We start from the raw sequence: 27549 nt of genomic DNA on the forward strand, positions 1-27549 counted from the left end.
GTCAAAAGATTATCATAATATATAGCCTTTCAAATCACAGTGGAGATTGCAAATCTGGCCACTTGCTTTCTACTCAATCAGTAATAAAACAGTTCTCATTTTCCAAACTGGGATTGGTTTTCTCCGTTAACCCTCAGAAAAAAAAACAAAACATGTTGCTTGGTGGGATATCCGAGACGGCACCTCCCAGCATGGCCCCTGATGCCATGCTCCCACCAGGTTGAACTGAGTTAGTATAAACTCGTTTATTTCCAGAACCAAACAGCTTATTGCTGTTAATGAAAAGAATGCCTGATCCAGGCAAAATAAAAGCAATTTAGGTCTCTCCCATGACTTCTGGTTGCTGGGCTGTTCTTCATATCTCCTCTCTCCCCGCTTAGAGCCAAATAAATCTCTGTTGGTTACAACTGGCAAAACCCAGGGTAAAAAAAAGTAGTTATAATATACAAGTGGTCAATGAGGCAGCCTTTAAGGGAAAACACTGCTGATAAGATAAACAGCTTGTGATGTCCTTAATTATAATATTTCATACTCATTTAGCCATCTCCACATCACAGAGCTAACAAAGTGGATTTCAAACAGGAAATAAGGCTCCTTCCCACCAGCCCAGAGGCCTAATTATAAAATAGCAACCTACTTTTTCTGTAGTGGATACAGGGCTCTTTTTCTTTTTTTCTCCTCCAACAGAATTTATTGAGCTCATTACCAGGCTGCTTATGAAGTGATTTGAAATGAGGCAACATTAAAGCATTCCGCAAATCCCTTGTACTTAGTCATCCTGACACTTTATTTGAACTCGGAGCACTGATATGGAATAACTGCCGAAGCCCCACACTTCTGACTCTATTATCTGACAGGAGGTCCAGAATCCAAAAAAAGAGAGAGATATCATCGAACTTTCTTAATCATCACAATAATTTGCCAGAAAGAACCAGGTACAATTCGGGCAACACCAGAGGGGCTTGGCTGCTAGAAGCCAGGCGAGTGTAACGTACATGCCTTACAGGAACAGAATCACATTAATCAGGCAGCGATAGAACCCAAGGCCGTGTGTGTACTGTGTATTTTAGGAAAAATTGACAGATAGGCTTCAAAGCAGCAAAGCCCTGAGCTCTCTGTGTGCTATTAGTCCAACTCTAACTTCTGTTCCCAGGTAATCTGAGCTGTAGCCTGGCCCTCCCTGGGTTATCACTGAAGCTAATACAGCACAGTTAAAAACTACATCTGCCAAAGTTTCAAAGAGGGGGGAAAAATCTGTGAGGAAGGACACAAAAGTCTATGGAAGTTGACTATCTGTTATGTGAAAATGGTGCTCATTTTTGCCTTTTATTGCCTCTTTGCCTAGCTTACTGAACCAGTAATGGGTATCACTGAAGAAATATCACCTGTTAAAGAGAAATTATGTTTTATATCTCACTGGATCCTACATGTATCCTAAAGTGCAGTCTGTCTTCGAAAAAATGTCCATTTTAGGAGAAGATTCACGGAGGAGAGGGGATGAGTGTTCCTAGGTGCACATGTGTGTGTCTGCATGGGTGAAGGGGGAACAACCTAGCCTGCAGGAATAATGGATCCCAAATGCAGTTCTAGCCTTAGAGAGAGGCCGTGTCTTTTCAGCTATAGTTACTCCTAATCCTTTCTATATTCCACAATCCAGTGGCCAGACTTAAATGCAGTTGTATCATCAAGGAAGAATTAATAGAAACTTTTGAGCAACAGGAAGAACTTCTGGTTTTTCTAGTTTAGGTTTTGAAATAGTACCATAGCATGATAATATGTTCAGGGGAGCCCCGTTTGAAGAGAATATCAGAACATATGGTATCTCCTGTTACCCACGACATCTTCAACCTTGACAGTTAAAATGCCAGGGCAAGTTCATTACATCTGAAATGAATACATGTCCTTCAAATGACTTCCTATAGGAAAATTATTCATCAGCATCCCTTAAGAAAGTATAAACGATGAATGAGGGTATAATATCTTCCTCAGAAGAGAGAGAAATCTGCTACTTGGTACAGTCTTCCACATGTGTACATATAGTGAAAGTTGATTACTCACAAGGCTTGGGATTAAGTTCTGTAGAAGATTTTTTAAAAGTAAATCCCATAAATTCACATCCAGAAGAACTTCTTTTAACTCGAAGCTCTATAATTGGAAGAAGCAACCATGGGATTTAACATCTTCCATAAATATAAACTCCAAGAAGCTCATACCTCATCATGTGTGGACCATTAATATATAACATGTGTATCACAAATAACATTGAGACGCTATACCTGGATTAGAGAAGTCTCCTTTACCTAGGTTTGTGTCATGACATTCTCCTCATTAAGCCTCTTAACACCTTCGTCTGATAAGTTTTAAAACACTCGACATTAGTAATTAGCCTCCAACTAATAAAAATAAATGGAAAAAAAAAATTAAAAAAAAAATAAAATTCCAAAAAAAAAAATAATAATAAAATAAAATACTCGACATTACTGACCTCCATTTTTGCTCATTTTCAGTTATCCAATAATGCATCTCAGATCTCAGCATCACTCCACACTCTTCCACTAAGAACTTAAACTACCCTCCATTTCTAAGTCACTCTTACGAGGCCTACTATTATTAATCATCAGATGCTTTTATTATTTTATCTCTTTTCTCCCAGTTTACCAGATCTCTTTTGTTCTTTGCTCATTCCCTATCTAGGCTCAATCCCGTAGGAGTCAAGGCAAACAAAGTAATTTAAGCTAATGTTACACAGTGATTATGAACAAGGGCTCTGAGAGTATCAGAGTATCTGGTTTACTCTTGAAAAGTGAAGTCACTCACTCGTGTCCGACTCTTTGAGACCCCATGGACTGTAGCATACCAGGCTCCTCTGTCCATGGGATTTTCCAGGCAAGAGTCCTGGAGTGGGTTGCCATTTCCTTCTCCAAAGAATCTTCCTGACCCAGGGGTTGAACTCGGGTCTCCCGCATTGTAGGCAGACCTTTACTGTCTGAGCAACCATACTCTTATCTAGGTCTAAACTCTTTATCTCCACCACAAATAAGCTGTGTATGATCTTGGGCAAAGTACTGGACTTTTGCGTTTTGTTCTCTCCATCAGCCAGAAGGTAATAAATACTTCAGTTTGCCAGGTACTGTGGAAGACACTAAGGATTAAATATTAAAGTTGTTGAAAAATTTTAGGTAGAGAAATGATTTCATGTATCCTAGCTTCTTTCATGATCAGTTATGTGAATTTCAGCTAATATTAATCTCTTGATGCCTCAGTTTTCTCAACTTTAACATGGAGAAAGTAGCAGTGACTTCCTAATAGGATTTCTGAGAAGATGGAATGAGATCATAATAAGCTACAAATAAATCTTGGCTATTGTGGTAACATATGCCCATGATATAATCTTTTTGCACTACTGCAAATATTGTAGAAAAACAGTCTATATTCTCTGATTTTAACTGTTCCCAATTCACTTATTGAACCTTCAAGATTCAATTTTAATTATTCATTCATTCATTCATTTATAGAAGTATTTGCTCAATGGCTCATAAATGTGAGTCCTCTAGCAAGTGATGATGCTAAAGACTAAAGAAGACAAACATGATTTTTACCCTCCTACTTCTCACCAATCAGCTCAAAACAGGCATTTCCAATGATTATTCATAGTCTCTTCCTAATTAGCCTTTAATAAAATATTCAAAATTACTGAACAGCCCACTTTCATGGAAAGATTATCAAGTTCTCCCATTTCTTGGTACCCATGACACTATATTCCTTGGGGTCTTTTATTTGCCTAATCCTGCCTGCTAGCCCCTTTCTGCAACCTCAATTGCCCACAGCCTCTTACTATGAGAATATGTTGAGTTGGCCAAAACATTCATGAGATCTTACAGAAAAATCCAAAAGAATTTTTTGTCCAACTCAATATATCCCTCTGTCCCTACACCATCTTTCTCATCAAAGTTCTCTGTTCTCATAGCTCCTATTATTACTTATTTGCAAATTACTCTTTATCTTCTAACCACTTTATTCTCTTACCACTTTCCTGATTTTTTTCAACACATCCTATGTCTGCTTGCTGTTCCCATTGGGATGCCCTGACAAGTCTTCCAAGTCAACATATGTTAAATTAGGTTTCCATCTTTACAAACACTCAATACCATCTCCTAAATTTCATAATTTTTGTCTCATACATTTCATCCAAAGATGTGCTCAATAAAGGACAGAAATAGTATGGACCTAACAGAAGCAGAAGATATTAAGAAGAGGTGGCAAGAATACACAGAAGAACTATACAAAAAGATCTTAACAACTCGGATGATCACGATGGCGTGATCACTCACCTAGAGCCAGACATCTCGGAATGTGAAGTCAAGTGGGCCTTAGGAAGCATCACTACGGACAAAGCTAGTGGAGGTGATGGAATTCCAGTTGAGCTATTTGAAATCCTAAAAGATGATGCTGTGAAAGTGCTTCACTCAATATGTCAGCAAATTTGGAAAACTCAGTAGTGGCCACAGGACTGGAAAAGGTCAGTTTTCATCCCAATCCCAAAGAAAGGCAATGCCAAAGAATGCTCAAACTACTGCACAATTGCACTCATCTCACATGCTAACAAAGTAATTTTCAAAATTCTCCAAGCCAGGCATCAGCAATACATGAACCATGAACTTCCAAATGTTCAAGCTGGTTTTAGAAAAGGCACAGGAACCTGAGATCAAATTGCTAACATCTGTTGGCTCATTGAAAAAGCAAGGGAGTTCCAGAAAAACATCTATTTCTGCTTTATTGACTATGCCAAAGCCTTTGACTGTGTGGATCACAATAAATTGTGGAAAATTCTGAAAGAGATGGAAATACCAGACCACCTGACCTGCCTCTGAGAAACCTGTATGCAGGTCAGGAAGCCATAGTTAGAACTGGTCATGGAACAACAGACTGGTTCCAAATAGGGAAAGAAGTGCGTCAAGGCTGAATATTGTCACCCTGTTTATTTAACTTATATGCAGAGTACATTATGAGAAACACTGGGCTGGAAGAATCACAAGCTGGAATCAAGCTTGCTGGGAGAAATATCAATAATGTCAGATATGCAGATGACACCAACCTTATGGCAGAAGGTGAAGATTAACTAAAAAGCCTCTTGATGAAAGTGAAAGAGGAGAGTGAAAAAGTTGGCTTAAAGCTCAAATTCAGAAAACTAAGATCATGGCATCTGGTCCCATCACTTCATGGGAAATAGATGGGGAAACAGTGACAGACTTTATTTTGGGGGGCTCCAAAATCACTGTAGAAGGTGATTGCAGCCATGAAATTAAAAGACGCTTACTCCTTGGAAGGAAAGTTATGACCAACCTAGACAGCATATTGAAAAGCAGAGACATTACTTTGCCAACACATTTCTGTCTATCCAAGGCTATGGTTTTTTCCATAGTCATGTATGGATGTGAGAGTTGGACTATAAAGAAAGCTGAGCACCGAAGAATTGATACTTTTGAACTGTGGTGTTGGAGAAGACTCTTGAGAGCCCTTTGGACTGCAAGGAGATCCAACCAGTCCATCCTAAAGGAGATCAGTCCTGGGTGTTCATTGGAAGGACTGATATTAAAGAACTTTGGCCACCTGATGAGAAGAACTGACTCACTGGAAAAGACTCTGATGCTGGGAAAGATTGAAGGAGGGAGGAGAAGGGGACAACAGAGAATGAGATGGTTGGATGGCATCTCTAACTCAATGGACATGAGTTTGAGCAAACTCCAGGAGTTGGTGATGGACAGGGAGGCCTGGCGTGCTGCAGTCCATGGGGTCGCAAAGAGTCAGACATGACTGAGTGACTGAACTGAACTGGATACCTGAGATAGAACCCTTAAAATCACATTTCATTCTTTACTTAACCCACTATCCTCATTTTTAGCTTATTTCATAGATTCTGTTCTACAGAAATTTTGTCTACCCTCAGGCGTTTTTAAAAAATATGATGGTCACTGTCCTGGTTGATACTACTCTTTGCCTCTCACTTTAACCACAGGACTAGTCTTCTTACTGTCCCATACCACACTACTCGGTCCCTTTATCTCTTGGTCTATCACACAAGCTACTGTGAGATCCAACTTCCTCAAGATCTACCTGGGTTTTGCATTCCCTTTTATGAAAAATTTAAGGGTTCTCCATTGACTAATAAAGTATTGGGCTGGCCAAATGGGTTATTTGGGTTTTTCTTTAAGATGTTATGGGGAACACAAACTTTTTGGTCAACCCAGTATGTCAACACTCGTAAGCCTAATGTTTCATATCCTCTGTATTCTGGCCACACACTGCCTTCAAAAATAAGGTCTACATTTATATAACTCCACAGCATTTGAGTAGCATTTTGTACATATTATCTTATTTAATATACTACTCATAAGATGTCGTATAATGTAGATATTATAACAATATAAAAGTGCCATGTTATTAATAAACCTTAAAAGCCCTACAGATGGGGACAGTAGAGATTAGAGATTTTTGAGTTTTTCTTAAGTTATATAAGCATATCTGAACCAGAACATGGGTAGATTTGATGAGAGGATTTTGACCTAACAGTGCAATCAACACACTTTACTCTTGCAAATAATAATAATGATATCTCTCATTATTCTCCTTTGTGCAGCACAAATGTGGACTATTAGAAACCGTGGAAAGAAGTTGATTAAAAGGAATTAAAAGTCAGTAAAGCTGGGTTTAACTTTGGACTCTGTATTAATTTCCTAAGTCCATTAACCACTGCATGCTTTATTATATTCGTCTGCAAGACAGTCTTATAATTCCTGAAATGCATTTGCTTCACAAAGAAATAATGAAGAGTAATGGAATTACAGCCATTTTAAGTATTTAATTCTAAAGCATGTAGTTATCTTCTTTCATATGAGGCATCACAGCTTTTTATAATCATTAGGCATCTGCGTTATCCCTATTTTTACAGATAAGCAAATGTAAAGTCAAGTACTTTCTTTAAGGTCAGATACCATGCCATTCACTGTTGGATAAAAACTCAGAAACCTCAGCCCACTCACCCAGGTAACATTTTTATTTCAAAGTAATCTATAGAACAGCTTTACTTGAGAGAAAAAGGACAGCTTCATAATATCATCTCATAATTTGTGTTCTTAAATAAAGCAACCATATATTTCATGTGGGTAAAGAAGACACAGAGTCAATGGCTCAAAACCTCAAAATATAATTTTTAAGGGCAATTATAATAAATGTTTGGAATTTCTAATGTAATTAAATCTTTTAGTACTCAAATCTATGTTCCTCACAATTCACTGTTTTCAAAAAGAGAGAGAAAAGGGGGAAAGGCAAGTAAAAATAAAAGAAAGGGGAAATTAAAAGGAAACAGCTTTAAGAACTGGATGGTGAACAATCGCCATGGTAACACACAATGGCCCCATCATCACTGCTCATCACTAGAATGGGGAGGGCGGCTGCATCCTCAGCTCTGTGGTTGACAGAGCCAAGCAAAGGAATTTTGAAGAAGCAATGAAAGGCTACAGCTACTCCTTTCAGGATCAGCTGATCACGTTCTAGTTAAACGCTGTAAAACCTTTCTCAGCTCAGGAAAAAAGGCTCCGGAAAGTAACTCCCCAGCTGTTTTCTGCTGATAACTTGAGAGAAGTAGAAGAAAACTGTACCTGTGTCCTCTAGGAATTTCTGACGACCAGCCCACACAATGCTGAATGCAGAACTTAAAAAATCACTTTTGGTTCACAAGTATTCGAGATGGCTTTATCTCTTTGTGTAAAAAGGTATATCCTTTACAAAGACTCAAAGTGGCCTGTTGTTAGTCACAATCTGAAAAAAAAAAAAAAAGTGGAACAAGAAGGGAAACCACACTTAAAAGGATTCAATGATAAATTTCACACAAAGCTAGTATAATCCAAAACAGAGAAATATAGATGATTCATTGATTTATGTGTTTGCATGCAGCTTATCACGGCTTCCCTGGTGACTCAGTAACAAAGAATCTGCTTGCCAATGTAGGAGGTGCGGGTTCAATCCCAGAGCCTAGAAGAGCTCCTGGAGAAGGAAATGGCAACCCACTCCAGTATTCTTGCCTGGGAAATCCCATGGACAGAGGAGACTTGTGGGCTACAGTCCATGGGGTCACAAGAGTTGGACCCGACTTACTAACCAAACAGCAACAGCACAGAGCTTATCACGGAGCATTGCTTACCATGCTCAGTGTGGATGTAGGTTTGATAATACTTTTAGATCAATCATACATTTAATTTAATTAAGAACGAAAACACGGTGCTGAGTAAGTATTTAACATGTATAGGTTTTTTTTTTTTTTTAATTTACCTCCTTCGAAAATGTAAAGTAGAAGTCAGTTCATTACTCCAGTTTTTTTTTACTCTTTGAATCTAAGTTTAATTTAATGAATGTCTAATCACCACATATGGAGTTGTGAAAGAATAATTCTTTTTCCCACCTGGTCCCACATATTTTACTTCTCATCTATTAGGTCATCCACCACCATTCTGAACCAGATATATGTCAAAGAATTTTTTCTGGTTTACTGAAAAATAGGAATATTAGTTCAACAAACTATTTGAGCCATTGAAAGAGCTCATGGGAAGTTTTTAAATTTGGTCTAAAAATTAGAGGAAATAAATTCTGCTTCTAAAGAACTGCATTATTCTTCAGTTGTGAAAACTAGTTCATTGCCCAAGTCCAGACATGGGTCTGCCAACATTTATAGTGAAAATGCATATTCTTTAAAATGAGACATGTTGTGATAGAAACATTATTCCAGTTTGACACAATAGCTAACAAAACTTCAGTCCAACTGTGACATTCTTTACAACAGCTGAAAGAAAATATGTTTGCATTCAAAATAGTCTCTTTGTTGTTCATAGTGACAACATAAGTTCAGAATGCATTTTCTATTACTACATTTTATTTCATGCTTTTTTTTTAATAAGAGAAGTCAGAGCCCTGAATATAAATTTTAGCTTTTGGTACATGGGTTTCTTCTGTCTGGTAATATAGAATCATTCTTCAGACATAAGCAATATCCATCAAAAAGACATAGTTAGGAGTAGATGTTTCATAATGTTTGACAGTTACAGTGTACTGCTTAATCTTACTTGATAAAGCGTAAACTTGTTACAGTAGTTAATTTGAGCTTTTCATGGGTTTAAACACTTATCATAACTAGTTTATTAAATGGGAATTTTTTATTTAATTAATGTGTTTAGATCCTGAATGTTATTAATACACATGATTTTTCTTAATTTATAAAATTATGGAATATTATTAATAGCTATATTGGGAAAAATACTGGAAAAGTAGTAGAATTTTTCCTAATTTTAGGACATGCTTTTAAATGTGAGCTACACTGCTAAGAGCTAAGAAATGTGAAATTATATAATGGGTGTCAATAGAGCTATTAGGTAAGGTTTTTTTGTTTTTTTTTTCTAAATCAATAGATTAAAAATCCATCTACACAGACAGGCCATCAGCAGGATTAATGTGGTGAACTGTCCTTCTGGCAAGAAACCAACAGCTGGGTGAACACAGATAGGTTCTTGGGTAACTCAATGTCACTGCAAAGATGCTGAGATGCGCAGATGTCTCTAGCATTATGGAACTGTGTGCTTTGTTATTCCAATTGCCATGTATTCTCAACTTACTGGGGGGCAACACAGAGGAAAATGCTTAGCCACTATAGTTTTTATAAAAGATTGAAGCAGGAAGAGTGAAAAAGAGATGGTGAGTGTAGCGGGTAGAATAAGTAAGTAGAATGATAAATGCAAAGGCAAGTTTTATTTCTGACAGTGATAAATCACACATGGGGTGGGTTCTGTCCAGAATTACTGCTGTGCCTGAACCAGTGACCCATTCGCCGTCTACCTATAGGAATAAAGATCACTTACTCTTCCTTCATCTCCTTTCCCCAGGTTATCTTTCTGAAAGTTTAAACTCTAACAACCACTCATGGTCTATTGAATTCCCTTATGCTTTCCCAAGTCTAAATCACTTCACAGTTGGTCTGGGAAGCAGCCAGGAGTGTTGATCAAACTAACTCCAGTAGCCTTGATTACAGCAGGTCCAGCTCTTTAAAGGGAGGAGGTGAGAAACAGGCAAGAGAAAGGAAAGCTTGCTCTTCTAATGGGTCAAAATGTGTTCTATCTATGATGTCAAGCTCTTGAGCCCCAGGCATGAAAACCTCTGGTCCTTAACGGAATCCACAAGGGTTGCATCCTTGACTACAGTAAAGACATTGTTTAGAGCACTGATGCATCCACCTTCCCTTCTTTATCATCGCTCTGCCCAGCTCTGTCAAGATCTTAATTGCTATTCAGCCAAACTCATTTTCCAGCTTATAGCAGTAGAAAAGCAAAATTCCCGTATTGTGGAAGGGAGGGCCCTTGGAGAAAAGGGCTCACTTTTATATTTAGCTAAAAGGGCACCCTGCGGGGTACTTCTCAAGGAATATGCAAAGAACTGGTCTTTTGTTCACTGACAGTATGGAAACTTCAGCATAACTTCAAAGATGGTGAAGAAAGATGAGTGGCTTTGCGGAGGGAGGCCAGGCACTAGTGCAGGGGGTTAGAAGGAGGGGCTTGGAAGTTTGGCAGATCTGGACTCCGGTTTCACATCTGTGCTCTTGGGTATGTTACCTAAATTAATCGACAAGATGGCGAGAATGGAATCCAACTCACTGAAAGATTTTATTAAATGAATATAGAGTGCTTAGCCTTGTTTCTGACAGCTATTGCCAACCAAAGGAGATCGAAAAGAAGTATTGTGCTCTAGCAAGTGTTCAGTAAAAGCATTTCCATTGGAGATGGATGTTGAGTGAGTTATCGTTAATTAGCCAGGCATTTTCTTCCCTGAAATATGTGTATCTTTGCTGAGTATATGGAATACGGGCTTCGTCAAATCAGAGCAGATGATGTAATTCAGGTCAGCTGAATTTCATTGCCTGTCATTTCCAATCACACTACATAGTAGGTGCCCTGAAAAGAGCCTTGTCCCCGGGGAAGCATACATCTCTGAGACCACTGAGGCGCCAAGCCCTGCGACCTTGTTCACACAGCCTGACTCTGCCTTAAAGACAGATTACTTGATTCTTGTAGAACTGATGCCTGGATTTAATGTTAATACAAACTACAAGAGCCTTTGCTCTGCCATCAACTAAATTTATGTGTCCTGCCCTTTTCCCCCAGACATTTAAAAAAGGGAACATATAGCTAGGAAAAACAGACCAGACTAAATTTAAACTCTAATCATGGTCTCCATACAGTCTGCTTCTGTATCTACTGTTATCTTTTACATTTGTTTTCTGATACAAGAATACAATTTTTCTCCTTTGCACCTTTGAGAAATTATGGAAACAAATGCTTATTCACTTGTGTGCACCATCAAATCCCTTTCCATGTGGTCTGCACAGGACCCAGACTGCTGACAGCCTCTGTGTACAGACCCTGGTGTGATTATTTTGACATTCTCTTGAGTGCCAAGAGAAACAGCAGGGTGATTACTACATTTCTCCTTCCCTTCCCACTCTCCCACGCCCAAAAGTCAGCTCTAAATTTTTCATGATAACATCTCCATCAGCTTAGAACTTTTGTATGTGTGTGTGCTTTTTTTAACAAAAATTCAATGACTATGCTATATTTATTATTAGTCCTTAATGTGTTTTAAATGTTAATGAAATGGGAAATGCCCTCAGCCATCTCTAAATCTAGCATTTCTGACTAGTTTCTTGGGATCACCAGCTTTGGAAGGCCAAATTTGGAAAAACTTAAGATCTCAAATTATTGATTCTTTCAACAGCAGAGGTATGTGGTCCCATTATTTATAAATAAGCTTAAAATGAAACAGATCGAGGGGTTAAAAAGTAGAAAGCAGGAAAGGCATGTGACTGAGTTGAAGACCAAAACACAAAGCCAAGTAACTTGTCCAGAGTGTAGCTCATTGACCAGGGTGCTCTGATGCTACCATAGTCCTGAATTCACTGAGGATTTTGTTTAATGTATTTCTCACTTCATTTGTTTTGGCCAAAACAACCATTTATTGAGAATCTCAGAAATTAAAAGCAAAAGCTTATTTTTTTTTCCCATTGTGAAGGAGAGATTATTTCTCTTCATATTTTATTTCTTTCTCCTTTAATCAACTTATTTTACATATCTCAAGCAATACAACTACCATTGCTTTGGGAACAGTATTTTGCATTTTAACAAGCCTTATTTTAATATATTAGTTGAGCAGTGTTATAAATAGACATTTTATTCCAGGGGTAAGGGTATAAACTATGATTACCTGAAAAAAAAAAAAACAACCAGAAAGAAGTGGTACAGATAACATTTCAAAAGGAGCCTGTGGCAAAGTGTACATTGGTACAACAATTCACTTCCATAAGTGAGGGTTGTAAAGCAGGACCAAAGGACAGTTTGCAATCACAGACTCCTGACACAACATTTGTCATGATTGTGTGGCTCAAGATTGACATTATCTGGAAAAATCCCCTCCCCCTAATTGTCTTCTAAGCTGTGAAGTTTCTGTTGTAGTGTGTGTATTGACAGCCCCTCCTCTTGGATATGATGATTTTAAATGAGCGAAATGGCTTTTCCAGAAGTAGCTTTGCATTCAAAGAACCTCCTATGTATGATTCAAAGAAACTTGGTCCCTCATGGAAGATAGTTTAATAACCATGGAATCTACACAATTTTTCCTTCTATCAAAGAGCACAAAACATAGGGCCCATGTCAGGCGAAAGCAATGGAGGGAACATAAGTGGTCAGTTATGTCTCTTAGCTCTTCAAGGCAGGTCCAAAATATGAAGGAATGAATATTTAGAGGCTCCAGGGCTTCAGAAGAAGCAAGCAAAGCTTAACTACTGAAAGGTAGAGAAATACAAGATAATATTCTGCTAAAACAATTCTCAAGACCCGTAACAGATCCAAAGAAAGAAGTGGCCAAACTTCATTGCATTTGGCTATATTATCATGTACCTAAATCTGTACTATTGTAGAAAAACTGACTTTCACAGGACAGTGGAGTTTGTGTATTAAAAGAACTGTGTGCCTAGAGGGCAAAGATATTTGGCAAAGTCCAGCCCATGTTTTTGTTCGTTGAGTGCAAGTGATGGGTGGCACAAAAGAGTAGATACCAGCTAACTGTTGGAGAGTAGAAAGACAAGAACATGTGTGTGCACATTCAGTCACCCAGTAGTATCTGACTTTGTGTGACTCCATGGACTGTAGCCCACCAGGATGCTCTGTGCGTGGAATTCTCCATCAAGAATACTAGAGCAAGTTGCCATTTCCTCTCCAGGGGACCTTCCCAATCCAGTGAATGAACTTGTGTTTCCTGCATTGGCAGCAGGATTCTTTACCACTGTGCCACCTGGGGAACTATAGAAACAATACTCAAAGCAATAAATTAAGGACCATATACCGTATAGACTAAATTGGGTAAAATAATTACAGCCCAAAGGCCAAATATAGACTCTGCCTCTTGTATAAGTAAAGTTATACTGAAGATCAACCAGGTTCATTTGCTTCTGTGTTGTCCACGGCTGCATTCACATCACAACAGCAGAGCTGGACCACAAGGTCTGGGAAGGCTAAAATGTTTGCTGTCTGACCTTTTTAGAAAAAGTTACTGATCCCTAAACTAAATAAAAAAGGGGGGATAAATGGGTAAGGCTCACAAAGAAAGTGATGAGTTACTCCACCCAGAGCCTTAAAACAAAAGGAAAAAAAATAATACCATGTCTAATCAGGAGAACACAGAATGCATGGAGGGGAGTCATAGGATGGTAAAGATGATTCCCCCAGCAGCCGTGCCAAGATTACTGGGCCGCACTCTCAGAAGTTTGAACAAACACATTGCAGGATGAGAAGAAAGGCCTGTTCCCCAGAAAGCCATACAGTACAAACACACAGTCATTTCACAAACATCGGTTGATCCCTTATTATCCTAGGCCCTGGACTAAGAAGGCATTGGGGATCTGAATGGCTGTGACAGATTTCTGCTTCTGCAGAGCTGGGTGGACAGTTGCAGAGTGGATTCAAATGGAACATGGACCTGGCCAGGCCAACGCTCCAACATTTTAAGAATTAGTGCAAAGAGCATGCTTCCTCTTTCAGACAAACGTCTTCATTCTAGTCACTGTCAGCAACCTAATACTGGCTCAGCAAGCTCTTCACTGCAAGGGGCATCACTCAAACAAGAGATCTACATTTTCTTTTCTATGTATACAGTCAGAAAGTGCCAAGAGGTGGTCTGAAACAGAATAGATTTTCTTTTTTCTTATTTGGAGTATAGTTGCTTTACAATGCTGTTAGTTTCTTCTATACAATGAAATGAATCACCTATACGTATACATGTACTTCCCCCTGCTAGACTTTCCTCCCCACCACCCACACCTCATCCCACCCCTCTAGGTCACCGCAGAGCCCCAAGCCCATCTCCCTGCTCTATACAGCAGGTTCCCACTAGCTGTCTGCTTTACTCATGGCGGTGTACATATGTGAGATCCAATCTCCCAGTTCATCCCACCCACCTCCCCCTACCCTATCCACCTGTCCGTGCTCTGCCTCTGCGTCCGTATTCCTGCCCTGCAAATAGGTTCATCTGTGCCATTTTTCTAGAGTCCACATTTAATGAGTGCTTATTAAATAAACTTTTCAATTGAAGTCACTAATTTTATTCTCATCCTTATAATAAAGCTCTCCAAAAGATCTTTGGCTCTACAAGAAAGAAGTATCTGTTGCCTTGTGTTTTCTTCACCCTATAATACAGAGAGAAATAATGAGTGGTTGGAAGACATAAGATGGGGAGGGAATGACTAAGCTTTGAGATATTTGTTAACTCATTGCTGGGCTAAGAAGTCACTTTTTAAATCGTGGATGTCCTTCAATATTTCACTTACTGGAGCTACTGTATTATTAGGTGTTACCTGCAATTCTGCTGGTAGAATCACTAGGTTCTGGGATAGACCCGTGCTGCTTTCCCACTTACGGTGGAAGTATCCACTCATACTACTGCAAGATAACTTTCCCCTCAAATTCCATTTTCATGGACTACTTCCCTGAAAACAGTTAATGGATCTGTGATACTTATTCCATTAAATGTCATAACCTCAGTGTCACATAATCTGCACTAATCTGTCTTATCCTGTCCTCCAGGTTTGTCTCACACTATATACCCCTGTGTCCTGTTCAAGCCGATGGCCAGGCGTAGCCTGAAAGAGAGGTTCGGTTCTGCCCCTTGACCTTTGCACTCTCCTGCATGCTTCCCAGCTTCTCTTCTGAGGGCCCTTCACTCCTCTAGAATCTGGCTTAACACTAGGTTCTTTCAAAAGCTTTGTGATACTCTGCAAACTTCATCTCTAAAATCCCCCTGATTTTCTTCTCTTTTCTACTTGAGGACTTACTAATATGTGTGTGTATGTGTGTGTGCGTGTGTGCGCGTGCGCAAACACTCAGTCCTGTCCGACCCTTTGTAACCCCATGGACCATATCCTGACAGGGTCCTCTGTCCTTGAGATTTTCCAGGCAAGAATATTAGACTGGGTTGCCATTTCCTCCTCCAGGGGATCTTCCCAACCCAGGGATAGAACCTACATCTCTTGCATCTCCTGCGCTGGCAGGCAGATTCTTTACCACTGCACCAGCTAGGAAGAAAATACATTTTCTATATTACATATCATAATACATTAGTAATTATATATAATAAGATATTGATAATTGTATGGACTTCTGGACTACAGGGATAGGGGAGGAGAGGCTGAGATATATGGAAAGAAAGAGTACATGGAAACTGACATTACCGTAGGTAAAATAGATAGTCAGTGGGAATTTGCTGTGTGTCTCAGGAAACTCAAACAGGGGCGTGTATCAACCTAGAGGGGTGGGATGGGGAGGGAGATTGGAGGGAGGTTCAAGAGAGATGGGACATATGTACACCTATGGCTGATGATTGACAAAAAGCAACTAAAGTCTATAAAAAATTAACCTTCAATTAAAAAATAAGTTTTTAAAAAACAAAAAATAATATATTGCTAATTTTATAGAATCAGCAATATATTATTATATATAATTACTAATGTACTATTATATATACATATGCATGCATATATATATACATATGCTGTACTGTTGCTAAGTAACTTTAGTCCTGTCTGACCGTTTGAGACCCTATGAACTGTAGCCCACCAGGCTCCTCTGTCCATGGGATCCTCCAGGCAGGACTACTGGAGTGGGTTACATGCCCTCCTCCAAAAGATCTCCCTGACCCAGAGATTAAACCTGTGTTTCTTACATCTCCTGCATCGGCAGGAGGGATCTTTACCACCAGCTAACACATGTTAGCATATGCTTGGGACGCCCCATTGTTCTCGTTCAGCCACTCAGCCGTGTCCAACTGTTTGTGACCTCAGGGACTACCACAGCACACCAGGCTTCCCTGTCCTTCACCATCCCCCGGACCTTGCTCAAACTCATGTCTATTGAGTTGGTGATGCCATCCAACCAGCTCTTACTCTGTCATTCCCCTCTCCTTTTGCCCTCAATCTTTCCCAGCATCAGGGTCTTTTTTAATGGGTCAACTCTTCACATCAGGTGGCCAAAGTATTGGAGCTTCAGCTTCAGCATCAGTCTTTTCAATGAATATTCAGGATTGATTTCCTTTAGGATTGACTGGTTTGATCTCCTTGCAGTCCAAAGACTCTCAAGAGTCTTCTCCAACACCAGAGTTCAAAAGCATTCTTCAGTGCTAAACATTCTTGATGGTCCAACTCTCACATCCCTACATGACTACTGGAAAAGCCATAGCTTTGACTAGACGGAACTTTATCAACAAAGTAATGTGTCTGCCTTTTAATATGCTGTCTAAGTTGGTCATAGCTTTTCTTCCAAGGAGCAAGCATCTTTTAATTTCATGGCTGCAGTCACCATCTGCAGTGATTTTGGAGCCCAAGAAAATCAAGTCTGTCACTGTTTCCATTGTTTCTCTGTCTACATGCCATGACGTGATGGGAGCAGATGCCATGATCTTTGTTTTTTGAATGTTGAGTTTTAAGCTAACTTTTTTACTCTTCTCTTTCACTTTCATCAAGAGGCTCTTTAGTTCTTCTTCACTTTCTGCCATAAGGGTGGTGTCATCTATGTCTCCCAGCAATCTTGATTCCAGCTTACGCTTCATCCACCCCAGCATTTCTCATGATGCACTCTGCATACAAGTTAAATAAGCAGGGTGACAATATACAGCCTTGATGTACTCCTTTTCCTATTTGGAACCAGTCTGTTGTTCCATGTCCGGTTAGAACTGTTGCTTACTGACCTGCATACAGGTTTCTCAGGAGGCAGGTAAAGTGGTCTAGGAAGCTCCATAATATATAAGAAATATACTATGTATTCATGCCTATTGTGTATATATATATATTATTATTAATGTATATATTAATGTATATATTACACATATAATCTAATTATCTTACTCTCCCCAAACAGGGTGCAATATCTAAAGAGCAAGAGTCCTAACACTCATAATCCCCACCCATTACCTGGTACCCAGGACAAAGGCCTGCAAATTCCAGCCTGAGTGACCAGCAGACAGGACGGCCCATATTGTATCATTTCTCCATCCCCACTTCTCCTGAGTGTATTTGCTGTCTGTGCCTCATTGTCTTGTCTATTTAATGTTCTGTTGTGCTCTCTCGAGGTCCTAACTCATTGCTGAAAAAGAGACATGGCTATGAAATCATCATCATAGGAGCACTTAGGCATTTTGCTGCAGGAATTGTGATTTAAACAATTTTTTGAGCGTGCATGTGCTGTTTTGTCTCATTATCTATCATGTTTGAAAGTAAGCCATTGCCTCTGCCTTTTCCCGATTTGCACAAGAGCTCAGGATGATATTCTGAGCCCAATAGAGATATTCAGGGTCTTGAAATAAATAGGTTCCATCAATATTGGTGATTGCAGACTAATTCAGATGTGTTTTCCTGCAAAACATAGCAGGCTTTGTTTGAGCCTCATGTCAGATTATCCACGTTAGTGTTGATCTGCGGCAGAAACGGGAACTGGCTTCTCAAAATATCTTTTAGCTATTACCTATAAATGCTTGAAAGAATTCACAAATGCAGATACCTTGTTATGCATGCTGCTTTCTGAAACTGCCTCTGAGACACCAGATGGCACAGTGAGAGCTGTACCAGTGACAGATGATGAAGTGTATCAAGCCACATAAATTAACCTCATCATGGCCGTAGTATCAGATGCCACCGGGAAAATCAGGAGGACTGGGGAGCAATGGCACTATATTACCCATAGGGATGAATTTACAACCCATCTGGGGTCTCTCATGTGAGGATACAGGAACCCCAGATGGCCTGTGAGTTCTGAACATTTGTATATGCAGGGGTTGTTTAATCTTTCTGAAAATGAACTGACACCTTGGTCAGGAAGAAGGCTTTAGCCAGCACCAAAGCCATACTTCACTCAGCTCAGACAGCCTCTGAATATCATCAGAGGGAATACCCCCAGGCTTCCCCCACCAGCATGCTATGATGCTTCCAGGCCAAAAGGGTTTGGGAGGGAACTGTTTCCTGGATGTGCTTCAACCCCAAACTAATGAGGCCATTCTGTGTGATAATACTGAGCTTTGTGAAGACACCAAGGGACTTTCCAGGAGACAGAACAACTGTCCACAAATGAGTTATGAGAGTATGAAAGCATTCAGAACCAACTGGAGCAAGAACAGAGAGAATCCCTGAAAGGGTCCTGTTACTCAGGCTTGTAAACTGAGATTTAGATCTTGACTGACATCACTGCTTCTAGAAGGTGAACTGCTTTCCTCTGAGCAGTTCTGTAAAGAAGCAATTACTCAAAATCACGCTTGCAGTGGGAATATAGAACAGCTCTTTAAAATGGACTGGCTGGACAGCAAAGGAGAAATAGAGATAAATTAAGAAAGCATGGTCCTTCCCTGGTAACTCAGCTTGAAGAATCGGCCTGCAATGCAGGAGACCTGGGTTCGATCCCTGGGTTGGGAAGATGCCCTGGGAGAGGGCATGGCAACCCATTCCAGTATTCTTGCCTGGAGAATCCCCCTGGACAGAGGAGCCTGGCCGGCTACAGTCCATGGGTCACAAAGAGCCGGACACGACTGAGCAACAAAACACAGCACAAGAAAGTATGACAGGTAAAATGTTCACAGGAGTCAGTGCAGAAGAAGATGAGCATGTGATGTCAAATCGGTGTGGTCCAGAGAGCCTGCATCTGGAAGGAGGTCTGTGTAGGGCGGAGGGCATAGAAATCGGTGCTCACCCTTATCCTGCGTTGTCCATTGTCTCTGTGTCTTTTTTTCCCCGCGCATCTGTGACTCCTTGAATGCAGGAACTAGTATTTGTATTCTAAGTGTCAACGGGTGATCAGGGACTGATGCAAATTCCCCAAACCAGAATCAGCAGCAGGGCTACCAGAAAGGCTGGAGGATCACGTGCAGCCAGGACCTACGAGAGGCAGCACACCACAGCCACCTCAGGTCCACAAAGCCGAACATCTTTACCATGTGGCCGTTTAGAGGAAAGTTCAGTGACTCCTGACCTGTGGAACCTGTGCAAATACCATGAACTAGGCCAACCCCTGAGACTCGGAAGTAGGGTACAGGCGTGAGTATGAGTGTGTAGGAGTGTTTTCAGGTATGTGTGTGTTTGTGAGTATGAGTGTGTGTGTTTTCAAGTGAATATGTTTTTTAAAAGCTCCACAAAAAAAGTTCTGGTATATAGAATTCACAAAAGAGAAACACCCAATGACAGCCTAGATAGAACTACTTCTTGTTTAAGTTGGAAGTTTAAATAAACTAATATCATTCCAGGGACACTCAAAGGTCCTCCAACACTCAAAGTTCCTACTGAACTGGCCCCCATGACTGACCTTCCAACTGGAATTATTCTGTGTTAAAAGGCAGATGTTTTACTTCTTGGGGACATTCTATATGAAATCATCGACATTTCATGGAAAACACCTTTAAAAAATTAACTTTGGTTACTCCACAGGGTCAGGGGAGACTTGAAGGTATAAGAAGTAATTACAGGAAGCGGACTCAGAAAGAAACTGAGCATGAGGTGCTGCTGGACGGCTGCTCAGCAGGGATCCTCCTCTGGTGGCAGAGGAGGTCGGGAAAGGAGAACGAACGAAAGGCCGAAGTCTCCAGCAGCGTGCACTGCCCCGGGCGATTCCATGGTTTTAAAGAGCTGTGGTGCTGGTGCTTTAGTTGCTAAGTCGTGTCCGACTCTGTGGCCACACAGACTGCAGTCTGCCCGGCTCCTCTGCCCATAGGGTTTTCTAGGCAAGAATGCTGGAGAGGGTTGCCATTTCCTCCTCCAAGGGATCTTCCTGACCCAGGGATCAAACCCAGATCTCCTGCACTGCAGGGAGATTCTTTACCAACCTAGCTATGGAACCTAACAAAAAATGACATAAATGAATTTTTTTTACAAAATGGTAACAGACTCATGATCTCAAAATCAAATTTATAGTTATTAAAAGGGAAAAATAAAGGAAGTGATAAATTAGGAGATTGGGGTTAACAGACACACACTACTCTAAATTGAAGGAGGAAATGGCAATCTACCCCAGGACAGGGGAGCCTGGTGGGCTGCAGTCCATTGGATCACAAAGAGTGAGATATAGCTGAGCGATTGAGCATGCACTACTATATATAAAGTAGATAACTAACAAGGACCTCCTGTATAGCACAGAAAAATATATTCAATATTCTATAATAATCTATATGGGAAAAGAATCTGAAAAAGAATATATATACATAGCATAACTGATTCACTTGTTGTACACCTGAAACTAAAACACCATTGTTAATTACCTATCATTGTATTGTCCAGTCACTAAGTTGTGTATGAAGGGTCTGACTTCAGTCCCTGTGGACTGAAGCATGCCAGGCTCCTCTATCCTCCACTGTCTCCCAGAATTTGCTCAGATCCATGTCCATGGAGTGGGTGATGCTATCTAACCATCTCATTCTCTGCTTCTTCCCTCTCCTTTTGCCTTCAGTCTTTCCCAGCATCAGCTTTTTTTCCCCCAATACTTGCCTATACTATAATTTTACCTATATTTTACTATGCTTTAATACATTTTTTAAAAAGTTGTCAGATCCCTTGTTGCTATTTTATGGCTGTTGCTATTCTAATCCATGAAAAAGTCTCTTTAACTCTACCCCAAACTGTATCTTAAATATCCCCTTCTCTCCATTGTACACGGAGATGCCCTCACCTGCCCCCCTGCCAACCCCGACCTGGGCTCTGAGCCATCCTCATCTGTCAGATAGGTCTGCAGTGTTGCTTTCTCCCGACAGACTGCCTCTCAGATGCAGCAGCCTGCTCACTGTTCTTGCTTCTGTCCTTTCTACTTCACCCACTGCCCACCCTGTGGCCTGGTTGATTTTTCTAAGTACAATTCACGTCATGTTTCTCCTCTGCTTAAAATTTCCCCTTGGCTTCCCAGGATGCTTGGAATAAAATCCAAACTCTTCTTCTTAGCTCAGTGAGGGTGGGTACTGCCCAAAGTCACACAGCTGACTTGAGAAGGAGCCCTATTTAGGCATTAAACAGCTGTCTTCTGGCAGGAGACCAACAGATGCTTCGCTCTGCTGGCCGGGAACCTGCTGGCTCTGGCTCCGGTGCCCACACCTCTCTCCACTCTCCAGGCCTGTCCCCGACCCGGCACCCCAACACCAGCTCCTGCCTCAGGTTTCCTCTAACCTGCTTGTCCAATTGGAGTGAAACAGATCCTGCCTGGCCATTGTACCAGAGATGAGAGGGAAGTAGATAAAATGGAAAACATAAGAGAAATAAACATATCTTCATGATAGTAAGAGCAAAAGTCAGTAGTACAAAGTCCCCCCAAAATGAAGGGTGACATCGGCATGATTTTTCCTGAGATGTGAAAGACAGATCTCGGTGTAATACTTCCACACTGTTCTTCTTATCTACCCATATATGGCCATTTAACAACAAATCTTGAATATTCACCAGTCAATCAGATAGCCATGATTAGATGGCCATGGTCACAAAACTGCAAGTCTGGCCACAATGAATCAAAGCCCATCCCAGCCTGACATGTGGGTGGCCAGTGGTCCATCATAGGGCCTGGCTTGAGGACTCTCTACAGCAGGGCAGGTGGATACTGAATAAACTCTCCTAATCAGACCCTTTCTTGGGAGTTAGGATACAGGACAAATAAGACACATATATGACATATGTGCGTACATATATATATATATGTTATATATACACATATGTGTATATATATGTCATATATATGACATTCCATATAAGACATTATATGGAAAAGCAAAACAAGAGGAGCAGAAAAATTCAAAGAGAAGGTGGTACATGTGAGTCGTGAGACTGAGAACAGACACAAAGGAATTCATCGGGCATAAGAATAACAGACGTTCAGAGCTTTTGAGAGATTCTGAATAAGGACCCAATTCTCCAGGAGGCTTGCATGTTACAAGGCTTTGCACACTTTCTTACTTCCCGTCCAACACATAAACATTGCCTGGGTCATGGAGGTCAAATGATGATGACTCTGTTTCCTGAACAACCCCAAGATAGAATTCCCCAGCTTCCCTCATTTCTTAGACACATCTTGAATTTCCACAGGACTGGTGTGTTTCATAGGTACTGCTTCTTCATGTTTCCTTGATGAGAAAAATGGCTCAGAAAATAAGTATGTAAATTTTCAAGTATAAACAAATGGTGTGGATGCTTAGTCACTTAGTCGTGTCTGACTCTTTGCGACCCCGTGGACTGTAGCCCGCCGGCTCCTCCATCCATGGGGTTTCTCCAGGCAGCAATACTGGAGTGGGTTGCCATGCCCTCCTCCAGGGCATCTTCCCAACCTAGGGATTGAACCCTGATCTCCCACATTGCAGGTGGATTCTTTATCACTGAGCCACCAGGGAAGCCCATAAACAAGTTATCAGCCAATAAAAACACTGACGCTCAGGTCGATAGTGTTTTATGATGTCTCTTATGTTTACCATAATATTATCTATTTTAAGTCGATAAGTTTGTGTGTGTGTGTGTGCTCAGTCGTATCCAGCTCTTTGCAACCCCATGGACTGTAGCCCACCAGACTCCTCTGTCCACTGAATTCTCCAGGCAAGAATACTGGAGTGGATTGTCGTTTCCTTCCCCAGGGGATCTTCCAGACCGAGGGATTGAACCTATGTCTCCTGCTTTGGCAGGCGGGTTCTTTACCCCTGAGGCATCTGCGAAGCCCCACTTACCTGGTAACTTCCATGTCTAAACCTTTAAGGAGCAGGTTGGGCCCTCCTGTCTCAGTCTGTCAGTCAGCTGCTAAAACAAAACACCACAGGCTGAATGACTTAAGTAACAGACATGTGTTTCTCACAGTTCTGGAAGCTAGCAGTCCAAGCCAAGGCTGTCAGAAAGGTAGTGTCTGGTGAAAGCTCTCCCCTGAAGTTGCAGATGACTGCCTTCTCCCTGTGTGTGCAGAGAGAAAGAGAGAGAGGGGGTCATGGTGTTTCTCCTTACAAGGACACTCATCCTGTGGGATCAGGGCCCCACCTGGATGACTTTATTTGACCTTAACTGATCTCCTTAGAGGTCCCATCTCCAAACACAGCCAAACACAGTGGGGGTGAGGACTCCAATGTAAGATTTTGGTGAGGACATACACATTCAGTCCATAACATTCACTGCAAAAAAAAAAAAAAAAAAAAAAATGGAGGGATTATAACTTTGTCTAAGATAGTTCATATCTTATGCCTTTTGTGCAAACAATAACTTTTAAAGAAAAACAGTATATTAGAGTAACTTTTCAGTGAGTCCTCCATTATTAGTATTGCAAAAGATAAGCAACTTATAGAAACTAGAGTTCCAACAACTCTTAGACTTCCATCCTGAGATCTTTTTAGCATCAGTACAGTGAAGACTCAGAGGTAACCTTGTGCTAATGTGACTGCTCTAAAAATAAAGGAATCAGAGGTTTTGCTTTCGTCAGACCTTTTCTAAGGGCTCCTAAACCTGCTGCCTTCACTCAGCTGGACATTTTGCTCAATGCCAAGATTATGTCAGGAGTTTTTATGTAAATTCTGGAATTTTGTTCACAGATTTAATGTGCTAAACCCCATTCCAACTGATGCCTCTAGTTCTGTGTCTTCATCCTCACAGAGAAAATCTCAGATGTCTATTTTCTCAAACAGATAAAGGCAAATGCTCTATTTCTTTTCGAATGGAACAAGATTGTCCCCATTCATTTCCAAGTGTTTTTCTCCCTCTCGGTTTGGATAAGGCACTTGACTGCTTCTCCTCTTCCTACCCCACTCCGTGTGGATCTTTCATTACAGTCATCATTATAAGAGAGGCTTTGCCCGTTGCCTGGCTATTTTCAGCTAGAGTTGCTCTAAATGTAGACGTTATTTTTCATGTGTTCATGAGGGGAGGTGGGCGCATCCTTCTACTCCACCATCTTGACCTCCCGCCTCCCCCAGCATCCACTTTTAAGGGAAAGGATGACAAATATGCCTGCTCTCTAGTCAGGCCTCTTTGCTTACCAGCCTCAAAGAAAACTTCAAGTGACCTTCAGTAGCAGACGTTTATTTTCAGGATATGTACAAACAGATACAGCTTTCCTTCACTCTCAGAAAGAGCTAACACTGGAGGGTGTTTCTCTGGCTGTAGGGACAGTGGCTCCAGAAGGCCACGACTTTCACTCTAAGCTGCCCCCACCTTCCCCTCCACATGGCTGTTCCCCTTCCCCCACACCCCATGTGTGTCTTATAGCTGTATGTTCACTTATTCCCAGTCTTGGCTCGCCTGCGATCTAGTTGCACACACTACCCAGAGTAACAGGATGAGCAATTCTACCACAAGATGCGCGTGTCCTAATCCCTGGGACCCAGGAACGTTACTTTATATGGCAAAAGAGACTTTGCAGGTGTGATTAGATTAAGAATGTTGAGGTGGGAGATTATCCTGGATTATCCAGGTGGGTCAAACATACTCAGGGGGATCTTTATAAAAGAGAGGTAGGAGATCAGAGAGACAGAAGATTATCCTGGCAAGGGAGCAGAGCGGGATTTAAAGACACTGAGGAGCCACAGGCCTAGAAAACAGACTTGGTACCAAGGGGGAAGGGGGGAAAGCAACACAACGGGATATTGGGACGGACATATATGCACTACTATATATAAGACGGGTAACTAACAAGGACTCGTGAATAGCACAAGGAACTCGTCTCAACACTATGTAATGGCCTATGTACAAAAAGAAACTGATGAAGAGTGGGTGTGTGTAGGGAAGGAAACGGCAACCCACTCCAGTCCCATAGACAGAGGAGCCCAGCGGGCTAGAGTCCATGGGGTTAAGAGTTGGACACAGCTTAGCAACGAAACAAGCACAAACCAGTATGAACATGTGCAACTGATACACTTTTCTGCATAGCAGAAAATAATACAGCATCAGAAATCAGTTATACTCTGATTTTTTTAAAAATAAAAATAATAAGGTACTGGCTTCAAAGATGAGGCAGGGGCAATGAGGCAAGAAATCCCAGGGATGCAGCTCTAGAATCTGGAAAAGTCAAGGAAAAAGATTATCCCCTGGAGCTTCCAGAGGAAACAGGTTCTGCAAGCACCTTGGTTTCAGCTCAGTGAAACCCGTTTGGGACTTCTGACCTCCAAACTGTGAGAATGCATCTATGTTGTTTTAAACCACAAAGTTTGTTGTGATTTGTTTTCAACAGGAGAAAACCAATACCTTTAGCAAAACTTCACCTGCTGATTGCTATACAAGAGATTTTTGACTCAGTATCCATTGCTAATGAGCTCCTTGCCTTGGTGTTCCTTGGTTTAAATTCACAAGAGAGTTTCTTCCAACAAATTTAGTTTGTTGTGTATGTGTGTCTATGTACACAGGTATGCAGGTATCACAGGAGGGGGCTGGCCAGCCTAAGAATTGACTGGGCTTGGGTATGGAATGACCATGCATCAGCTGTGGCTGGGAGAGAAAAATCTTGTGATTACAAAACATGACTGCTTAACTACTTGCCTTTCATCAAGGGCTGGTGATGGAACATGGCCATGTAGAAGGGCTGAGGCAGGATGGAGCAGTTCCTTTGTAACTCAATTCTTATTTAAAAAATAACTTGTTAGCCTTGTGTCTCCAACGTAGTTGTGTCTAATTGATTATCCTTCACTTAATTTGAGAAGAGACATGTTCACTGAGATAAGATACCAGGAAAAGACAAGTCCCTGACTGATTTTTAGTCAACAACCCCTTCTCCTTGAATAAAGTCTGAAAGCCATGATCTTCTGTGAGCCCACCTATCCAAAAGCTTTCAGCTCACAGTTGTGGTTGAGAAGCAGCCTCGGCTCCCAGAGCAAGCTAGAGGTTTCTGCGCACAAATTGTTGGCTGTATTTCTCTGATAAATTTGGGAGAGGAGCCCCTATTCCATCCTGAGTGTCCTCAGGGAGCAGAGAATGCTGGAGGCTCAGAAAACAAGCCCCCACCAGGGGAGTTAAGTCACATGCCGGTTCAGTGATTCACTTCTCAAGGGAGAATGCTGATCTATTTCCTGACTAAGTAAAGACTGTTTTTATTTTTGTTTATCAAAGTATCTAGAGCAAAAAGAAAATATCCTTGAAAGGTCACAGAGGAGATATATTTTTCCTAAACGTAAAAGCTAGCCTGCTACCTTCTCTTCCTACTTCTTTTCCTTTAAGATTACACTAGAAATACTCCCTTTCTTGGGTAATATTTAACACTATATAATTGGTCAGTCTCTATGGTGGGAAAGCAGAATGTGAGTTTATAGAAGCCTATAGATCTCATCTTTTAAGACAGTTATTCCTTTCATTATTTCCAATTGAATAACTAATAAAGTTAGTACAACCGAATGATCACCATTTGCTCATTTATTAGTCTTTATATTATTTAAGAAGACAGCTCCCTACAGGATAGAATAGCAAATAATTTAACTTAATGCAAAAGATACATTCCCATTACACTTCTTTTTACTATGATTTTAAAGAACTGTATTTTAAATTACATCTGGGTAAATTTCCAATAGGACAATCAAGTGAACATGAAAGTGAAAGTGAAAGTCACTCAGTTGTGTCCAACTCTTTGCGACTTCATGGACTATACAGTCCATGGAATTCTCTACGACACAATATGAAGTGGGTAGCCTTTCCCTTCTCCAGGGATCTTCCCAACCTAAGGACTGAACCCAGGTCTCCCACATTGCAGGCAGATTCTTTACCAGCTGAGCCACAAGGAAAGGCTCTCAACTGAAAGTAGAATAAGATAATTAAGAAATACACATATTTCTGGAAAAACTCCATATCAAGCCAAAGCATCAAGAATATATTTTGCATGTATATAAATCTGCCTAAATATGCACATTTAGTGTACTCACATGTTGTATTGTATATCTTTGTGTATAAATGCTTATTTCTGTAAAATAATATTTCATTCAGATTTATAAATATCCAGAAATAAATATTAAGTA

The 27549-nt window shown here is 40.7% G+C and overlaps 1 long non-coding RNA gene across 3 annotated transcripts in view; it reads right to left on the minus strand.

Annotated features, from left to right (window-relative positions):
* Positions 1-27549, minus strand: part of LOC110121695 (uncharacterized) — a 78496-nt gene that overhangs the window by 23722 nt on the left and 27225 nt on the right. The window contains exons 2-3 of one of the 3 annotated variants that reach the window (XR_011481921.1): positions 23302-23368; positions 7659-7818 (exon numbers count right to left, since the gene is read on the minus strand). This is a non-coding gene — a long non-coding RNA (uncharacterized lncRNA). Of the gene's footprint in view, positions 1-7658; positions 7819-9905; positions 10093-23301; positions 23729-27549 lie in introns of those variants that run through there. The other 2 variants (XR_011481920.1, XR_002309031.2) reach the window with 2 other exon arrangements.

Source organism: Odocoileus virginianus, chromosome 19, assembly GCF_023699985.2.
Source record: "Odocoileus virginianus isolate 20LAN1187 ecotype Illinois chromosome 19, Ovbor_1.2, whole genome shotgun sequence".
Lineage (NCBI taxonomy): Eukaryota > Metazoa > Chordata > Mammalia > Artiodactyla > Cervidae > Odocoileus > Odocoileus virginianus.